Below are 8,534 nucleotides of genomic sequence, written 5' to 3' on the forward strand. Positions count from 1 at the left end.
CGGGTCGGGGCTCCGTGTCTGAATGGACACAGGGAGCTTTGACTCAGCTCGGGTGCCCCCATAGCTAGCTGCTTGCTGTGGGGGCACTGGAAAGGAGGAAGGGGCCAGGAGCACAGAAGAGGGACCCGAGAAGAGGAGGATCCGGGCTGAAAAAAATGAGCCTTTACAATCACTTTAACCTTCTCCCACCAGCCGTACACATATATGCAACCTCTGAGCCAGTGGGCTTTAATGCTGAGAGGCCTCATATACTGTATGCGGCACTATGTAAACACATTACTGTGCTTAGTGCGCGCACCTGGCACAGTAACCGGTGAGTACCAGATAGCTCCCAGTGCATACTTGTGACTGGGAGCTTTCTGATCATGTGATCACTGTGACTGCCAATCGCAGCGGTCACATGATCTGGATGCCTGCCTCCCAGCCTGGGAGGCAGCGGCGGCAAGGGGTTAATTTACAGAAGCTTTTTAGGTGTCTGTGAAGGTTTTATTTTATCCAGGTCATGGTATAGCTAGTAGTAGTTAGCCGCATTCAACTAAAACCAGCAACATTCAGCCACCAACCCAAGGAGTTTAACACACAGCCGAGAGTGTAAATCTGATCTTTATACACTATACACCAGGGATCCTCAAACTACGGCCCTCCAGCTGTTACGGAACTACACATCCCATGAGGCATTGTAAAACACTGACATTCACAGACATCACTAGGCATGATGGGAATTGTAGTTCCTGAACAACTGGAGGGCCATAGTTTGAAGACCCCTGCTATACACTCTTTATGCTATATTATACAACTAATGTTGGTTTGATAAAACAAAGTGCAGTGCTATAAATACCTATGTTAGATTGTGTAAGTCAATTAATAAATAAATAAATTCATATAAGCCAGTGATAATATATGTGAAAATTATAGTAAAAGTCCATTCCGTGCTGAGTAAGGAAATATCCAAGGACATCAAATGTGACACTAAAGGTAAGATCACACTGGAGGCTTACCAAAAGACCAGCAATCCCCCTTACTCAGGGAGGTCAATGAATGCTCAATCAGACTTCAAATCCACTGGCAAAGGCTCTGTGTCCTCTCAGGTAGCCCCCAGGTAGCAAGTACAAGGATGGAAGATAGGCAAGTACTCCAGGAAGTTGTACCAACAAATCTTCACTCGAGATTTACTACTGGTGCATAATGTGGTAGAACCTCCCCCTCCTAATCCTAAGCTGTTTTGGGATATGAAAGGTTTCCACAGTTGTGGTCGCTGCTATAGTTGCACCAGAGTTCCTAATAACGTTAGGAAAGCAAAAGATTTTGTCAATCCTCATAACCACCATACATACACCATCAGGGACTTCATCTCTTGCGAAACAGTTGGTGTAGTGTACGTGGTTAAATGCCCATGTAATTTAATTTATGTTGGCAGAACTGTAAGGGCATTAAAGGGGTTGTAAAGGTAATTTTTTTTGTTTTTTTAAATAACAAACATGTTATACTTACATTCACTGTGCAGCTCGTTCTGCACAGAGTGGCCCCGAACCTGCCCTTCTGGGGTCCCTCGGCGGCTGTTTCAGCTCCTCCCCGCAAGCACTAACCACCTTAATGCGAGCTCCCTCGCATGGTGGTTATTTATTGCGGGCGCACTCCCGTGATACAGCCGGCGGCTATAGCCGCTCGCTGTATCACTCGGCCCCGCCCCCCGGTGCGCCGCGTCATTGGATGTGATTGACAGCAGCGCGAGCCAATGGCTGCGCTGCTTTCAATCCATCCACTATAGTCAATCAGCGACCAGGCTGAGTGGCTAAATGGAGATCGGGAGCGAGCGACTGAGTTTCGAGGTGTCAGGTAAGTAAAACAGGGGGGGCTGGGGGTGGCGGTATTGTCAAAAGTTTTTTCACCTTAATGCATAGAATGCATTAAGGTGAAAAAATTTATACCTTTACAACCCCTTTAAAAGAACGTATTGAAGGGCACGTGAGGAACATTAAAAAAGGGTTTGATAAGCATTTTTTATCTGTACATTTTAGAGACGTACACGATAAGAGCACAGTAGGTATGCAATTTTGGGGCATTAAGGGAACCCAAACGCCATTGGAGGGGTTCAAATTATGTGAGGGAAATCAGTAGAAGAGAATCATGGTCGATACACCAGTTGGGTTCCCTAGCCCCTGGAAGGTTAAATAAAGATTCTGATCTTAGATGTTTTTTAAGTAATCAATGAGTACACACAGTAGTTTAATTTTAGATATATCCTAACACAATGTCACATTAATATGACTATACATAAATGAATAGTGTGAGTAATGGGTATACACCGCCCCTTATTGATTAAATCCATTTGAGTATGAGCATACCCCAATAATATTAAATATGAAATTACTATCTCATCGGTTTTGGTGTTTTTTGCCGTATAAGGGTTTAAATATAAAATAAATTTTAAGTAAGGGTTTGCTAGTAATATATTTTTTTATGTTCCTAGATTTGGTTTTAAGTGCATATATATTTAGGTATGACTATGTAATTTTATACACATACACCAATATTCTTGGTAACTATATTATGTATTTATCTTTTATTTATCTATTTTTAATATACTGTATTCACTTCTAATTGTATTGATATATTGTATACTTATATAGTTCTATGTCTCATGTTAGCCGGTTTAAGTATGGGGTGCCGGTCTGATCTTCCCACGTTCGTCCTGAGTAGTTTAACGCAGCACTGTCAGCGTTAAATGTTTTTCTTTATATGTAACAGGCAAAATGGGGAATCCATAGCTATTATCCTTCACCATTTGTATCCGTCTATTTCTGCATATAGACGTTTCTTCCATAGCATTACATGAGTTGTGCACTAGAGTGTCTCCAGGCCACAACAAAATGGCCACGGATGGGATATATTAACTGACAGGTTCACCGTCCAATTAAATCACCCCCTGATGAAGATACGAAATATCCATTGTATTGACACGCGTAGGGGAAGAGGACTGGATGGAACGCTACACACACCATCTGTTGGGAACGATTAGTACGCCACCCCATTACCGGCCACCGTCACTCGATCGTTACCGCTGTTTTAGAGTGGCGCACTGTAAGCGCTTTGACATTGTGAGTACCCATTGTGGGTTTTTATTGTGATTTTAAATAAAGGTAATACATACTGCACCATGAAGTTCTCTTTATATTGATATACCGAGGTATAAACTGGACTGCTGTGTGGAACAGAGGCACAAGTGTAACCTATCCAGGATCCAGCATACAATACCGAACCCATAGAGGTTCTAAGGAGCATTTTGACCAAGCTTAATCGCAAGGTCACACGCCCTAAGGTGAGGGGCTATCACCTGGGGGGGAGCACTTATATGAGCACACAGCACTCTAGTTTGTGTTCACTGAAACGGATTTTGGAATGCTTATGGACTGTTAATTTGATCATAGCACTAAGCTACACAGCACCAAATCGCACAGATGCAACACTGAATTACATGGATGTAACACTGAATCGAATGGATGATATTTCTTTGGAATTTTTTATCTAATATTGTTTGAACATTGCACTATCACTGAATTACAGAGATACAGCACTGCATTGCATGGATGCAACACTGAATCGCATGGATGATTTTTTTATTGAAATATTTATTTATTATTTGTTTGAATATTGCACAAATATTTTGGAATATTTATATATATTTTTCACAGGCTTATTGAAGCACTCTTATTAATTCATTTATTTATTGAAGTTTATTGCACATTAACCACTTAGGGATCAGCCTTGTTTTGGATTTTAGGTGTTTACATGTTTAAAACAGGTTTTTTTGCTAGAAAATTACTTCGAACCCCCAAACATTATGTATTGTTTTTTTTTCTAACACCCTAGAGAATAAAATGGCGGTCGTTGCACCGTATTTACGCAGTGGTCTTATAAGCACACTTTTTTGGGAAAAAATTCACTTTTTTGAATAAATAAATAAGACAACAGTAAAGTTAGGCGTGCGGTGGTCCAGAAGTGGTTAATGTATAGTATTTTGGACATTTTATACATTTCACGAGAGAGCACAATACCACTTTATTAATTATATATTTATATTTATCATTGTAGCAATAACTCTCGGTGGAACTGCTGGTTTAAAGTGGGCTGTTACCGTCACCTTCGATACCTCTATTTCACCAGAACCGGGTCTAGGGTCCCGTTGAGCTTAATTCCAAACAATGTAGGCACTGGACACTTGAGTATCTTTTCCAATGCTTTAATAAAAGTAACTGAAGGAAGTAGTAGGAAAGAGGTAGAAGAAGAGTTGCAGGGAAGTTCAAATACCTTTTCTTAGTGTAGTATTAGAAATTGTAATCTTGTAGATGAATGTACTCTCCTTTTAGAGTTAAATCTTTGCCCGCCTGGATAGGTTTCTCTTACTAACCTAGCAGCCAGTACGCAGCACGAACAAAAGTCTCTGCCACAGACTTGAATGGAATAGAAACCAGTACGATCCTCTACCACAGGATGCAATGGTTTACGATGGATAGCAAACACAGCACTAGAACCTTTAAGCTGACCCGGCAGTACTATGCGGTAGGATAACTTTAGGATACGTCCTCCAACTGAGTCACCAGGCCCTTCTCCAGACCAGCACTCTGCATGATCCTTCCATGACGGGTCCTCCCCTGGGATCTTCTCAGTTGTCCAGCTTCTTCCCGTAGGACAGACAGCCCAGGACCATTCCCTTGCCGTTGTGGTAGGCCCCAGATAGGCTTCTGGGCCCACCCACACGCTGCAGCAACGTGGGCCTCCCGGTCGGAGGACCACGCGGTAGTACTCCTAGCACATACCTGTCGGCCAGGAGGGCCAGCAAGTGGAACGAAAGACGAATCCCAAAACATGGTGTCTGTCCCATAAATACCCTCTCCCAGAATGCAACTCGGAGGACCACCCCCACCGAGTTATCTCCGGGACAGAGGAGCACTCATACACTTTAACGTGTTGCCTTTCCAACACCGACCCATGGCGACAACGACACCCACAGGCACAGTGTGAAGCTACATGCAACACAGCCAAAACTGGAACAGAGGCTGAATCTGACTATGTATTAAACAAGTAAACCACTAAATTTACCTGTAAGTGGTAGATTGAAAATCTACCAGCGCTACATCATTTTGATAGTGCAACGTTTTATAACTTGATTTGATTATCTTGCATGGTATATGAGACATCCGTAACGTGCGTAAGGTTAGCAGCTGATCATTTGTAAGATACACAACTTTGGAGACCTGATTTGGTCAACCACCTGGAGGCTCACAGGACTATTAATTAGCACCTTTTAAGGTAGGCTATGTGTAGAAAAGCATATATAATGGAAGAATTGAATTGTATACAAATGATTGTGCTGAACTTTATATGTATCTGTTAGATTTCTGCTTGTGGCACAATAATTAAATATTATTTGGGTACAAGGACTGTTGCAAATGTTACCCAGTGTATAATGTGTATAATGTGTACACAGTGAATAGGCAAAGTGTTAAGCGCCTCCCACTCTTAGCACATTGCCCTGGGCTAATACTAGCTGGACACCCTCTACATTTCTACATGTATATCTTGACACATTTTACATCTAATGTGAGGTTTTAGTAAAAGGACTCATATGGCTGCCTATAGTATCCCTAAGGCCGTATTCACACCTGAGCATAGCGATTCACTGGTGTTTTTATTTGAGCATTTTTGAGCCTCTTTAGAAGAGGCTCAAGCTTCAAGCAGAAAATCAGGGTGACCGGGGCCTAACAAGTGTGACATACTAAGCCTTGCAATACATCACAACTCCATTTACCATAACTCTCTTAGGGTAGGTACTTTATGAATAGCAGGTAGATATGTTTCTTTATGACCAGTGTATAGAGGGTGCTATAAAAGCGGTTGTAAACCACTGGACTTTTTTTTTTTTTTCTACCCTGCAAGGTATAACCATAATGTGCTAGTATGCACCGCATACTAGCAAACCATGTTAAACTTACCTTAAAGCGAAGCCCTCCTGCACCGAGATGTCTGAGCTGGAGGCCGTTTCCATCTTCACCCGTCTTGCTTCCGGGTTCGTGGACTCCGGCTCTGTGACTGAATCATGATGTTACTTCCGCGTATGCGCATGGGAGCCACCGGTCATGGCACTGAGCTCTGAAGGAATGTCACGGGTGGCCTTCAGCGCACATGCGCCAGGGATGTCACTGGCTGCATGTACAGTAAACATCTCCTAAGTGGTACACGTTTAGGAGATATTTACACCACTTATGGGTAAGCCTTATTATAGGCTTACCTATAGGTAAAAGTCAGTTATGGAAGTTAATTTCTACTTTAAACAATCCCCTAATTTGCTTTCACATTTACTCTAGTAGGAAGGCAACTGCTTTTTGAAGAAGAATGGATTTGTTGGTATGTGATCTTACTCCTAGAATGAACAACATTGTTAACGCTGGGATTGTAAAGGCTGTAACACTCAAAATGTTTATATGAGTTAATGTTTTAGTTTTACAAGTCAGTAGTAGCAACTAATGCAATCCAGTAAACACAAGTTCAATGGAATGTAACACTGATTACTGTAACACCAAACTAATGAATTTGTAAGATCTTGGATCAATATTTGCTTGAAAGAACTGCTTGCTAATTAATTTTCACATACTTTTCTGAAAACAAACTTCTCCGTTAAGTAAGTGATGAATAAAGGATCAGTCCAACCAAAAATGGTATTTCAGCTTTTGATAGATCCTGGAAAGTTCAATTATCTGATAGTTCGGGGGCTTTATTTACTGTACTTAAAGTTTAACTATGGTCACATAAGTTGTAGACCTAACTACCTCCCTTGTAATGCTTGTAATGTGTACCCCCCCCCCCCACTATAAACCCCAGATCAGGAAATTTTATTCAAACACAAGTTACGCTGGGCCAGGTGAGCCTGAAGGCCACATATAATTATACATCAGTAGAGGGGATTACACATTCCATGGCAAGAACAAAAAGTGGGCAGATGCTAATAGTTATACTGTCACTTTATTTTATATAATAGAGAATACAACAGGAGAAGTGACAACACAGTCAACCCCCAGGAGGAATCCAAGGAAGCCATTTGGGGCCCATTCACACCAGCAGTTTGTATGGTACTGTGGCCACTGGTATACTCAATGAAGGAGCAGTGGGTTGTAATGATGTATCGTACTGTTTACTATATTTTTTTGTAACTTTATTGAGATGTAACAAAATGGCATTTCATTCATTTTGATGCAGTGCTTTGAGATGCGGTGTAGTATTTTACCACATGCTGTGATGCGAAAAAATGTTCCACTTTTTCAACAGTGCACACCATCGTGGTGTGGTGATCTGAACTAAACTAATAGGACATAAGGCAAATTGCAGCCCAACTCATATGGTGTGAATGGGCTCTTGAGGTCTGTAACACACCAGTATGAATAAGTTCAAAGCCCATCCAAAAGCTTCCTTTTTATGTTAAGAAGTTATGATCTACACTCCTAAAACCCCACTCCAGGTTAAAACTATCTTTTGCCTTCCCTATCCTCCCACCCTCCAACAACTCATCCTGACAGTGTTTTTTTGTGAAGCCAGCAATACTCAACTAAATCCCCATCCAGTTCCCTCACTTTATCCAGCACTGCAATGGTGCCCCAAGACCACCAGTCCCCTGCCTTCCCCCTGTGACCATGTCAGTTCTTTCTCTCTACTAAGAGGACTCCACCACCAGCATTCCTTTGTAAGTGTCCATGTCACCCAAGCAGGAAGTCAACAGAAGAGTAGAAGGCTTAGCACTGAAGTGTCATATGATTGTGGCTTAAGATAAGTAAAAAGCTGCATTTAGATTTTTTTTAATTTTAGGGGTTTTTTTTATTTTATTTAATACAGTAACTTTAAAGGTTGTTCACACCAGACAGAATCCTAAAATGCTGGTGTGCATTGTGTAGGAATGGTGCATCACCTTGTTGCAACACTTTATTGAAGCTTCTATGCACTACAGTGAGTAGCACTGTTCAAATTGTATACAAGCTGCATTTTTACACAGCTAACACTACTGCACATGTATGGTGTGAACGTCTCAGAAATGTATTGCTGTTTGCTGCTTCAAAAAAAGAGGTCCTTCTTGACCCTACTTAAAATGTGTTTTAGTTGCTATTGCATCTCCGTCGGAGAGATTTCCTTTCACCTCCTGTCCAGGAGACAATTTTGTCACAATTACAGGAAGTGAAGAAATATCTGCAGAGTGGGCCCCCTGACAGCAACAAAAGCCTAATAGAGATTCTATCTCTTCCCGAACATCAAAAACCAGAAAGGATTTAAGTGGTTCTCCTTTTTAACAGCAGAAGTACCTACTGAAGGTACACAAATTATGGCAAAAATAACGGGTATAGCAAAGGTCCACTACAAAATAAGAGAATGCTCCTAAGCCACTCACCTCATTAGGTGTTGTCACCATAATCTAGGAACTATAGCAAAAAAAACATATCCCCATGACAGTCATAGGGAAGACATAGGGGGTTACTTAGGGTAACAAGGCA

This window comes from Aquarana catesbeiana, linkage group LG02 (assembly GCF_042186555.1).
Source record: "Aquarana catesbeiana isolate 2022-GZ linkage group LG02, ASM4218655v1, whole genome shotgun sequence".
NCBI classification, from domain to species: Eukaryota; Metazoa; Chordata; class Amphibia; order Anura; family Ranidae; genus Aquarana; species Aquarana catesbeiana.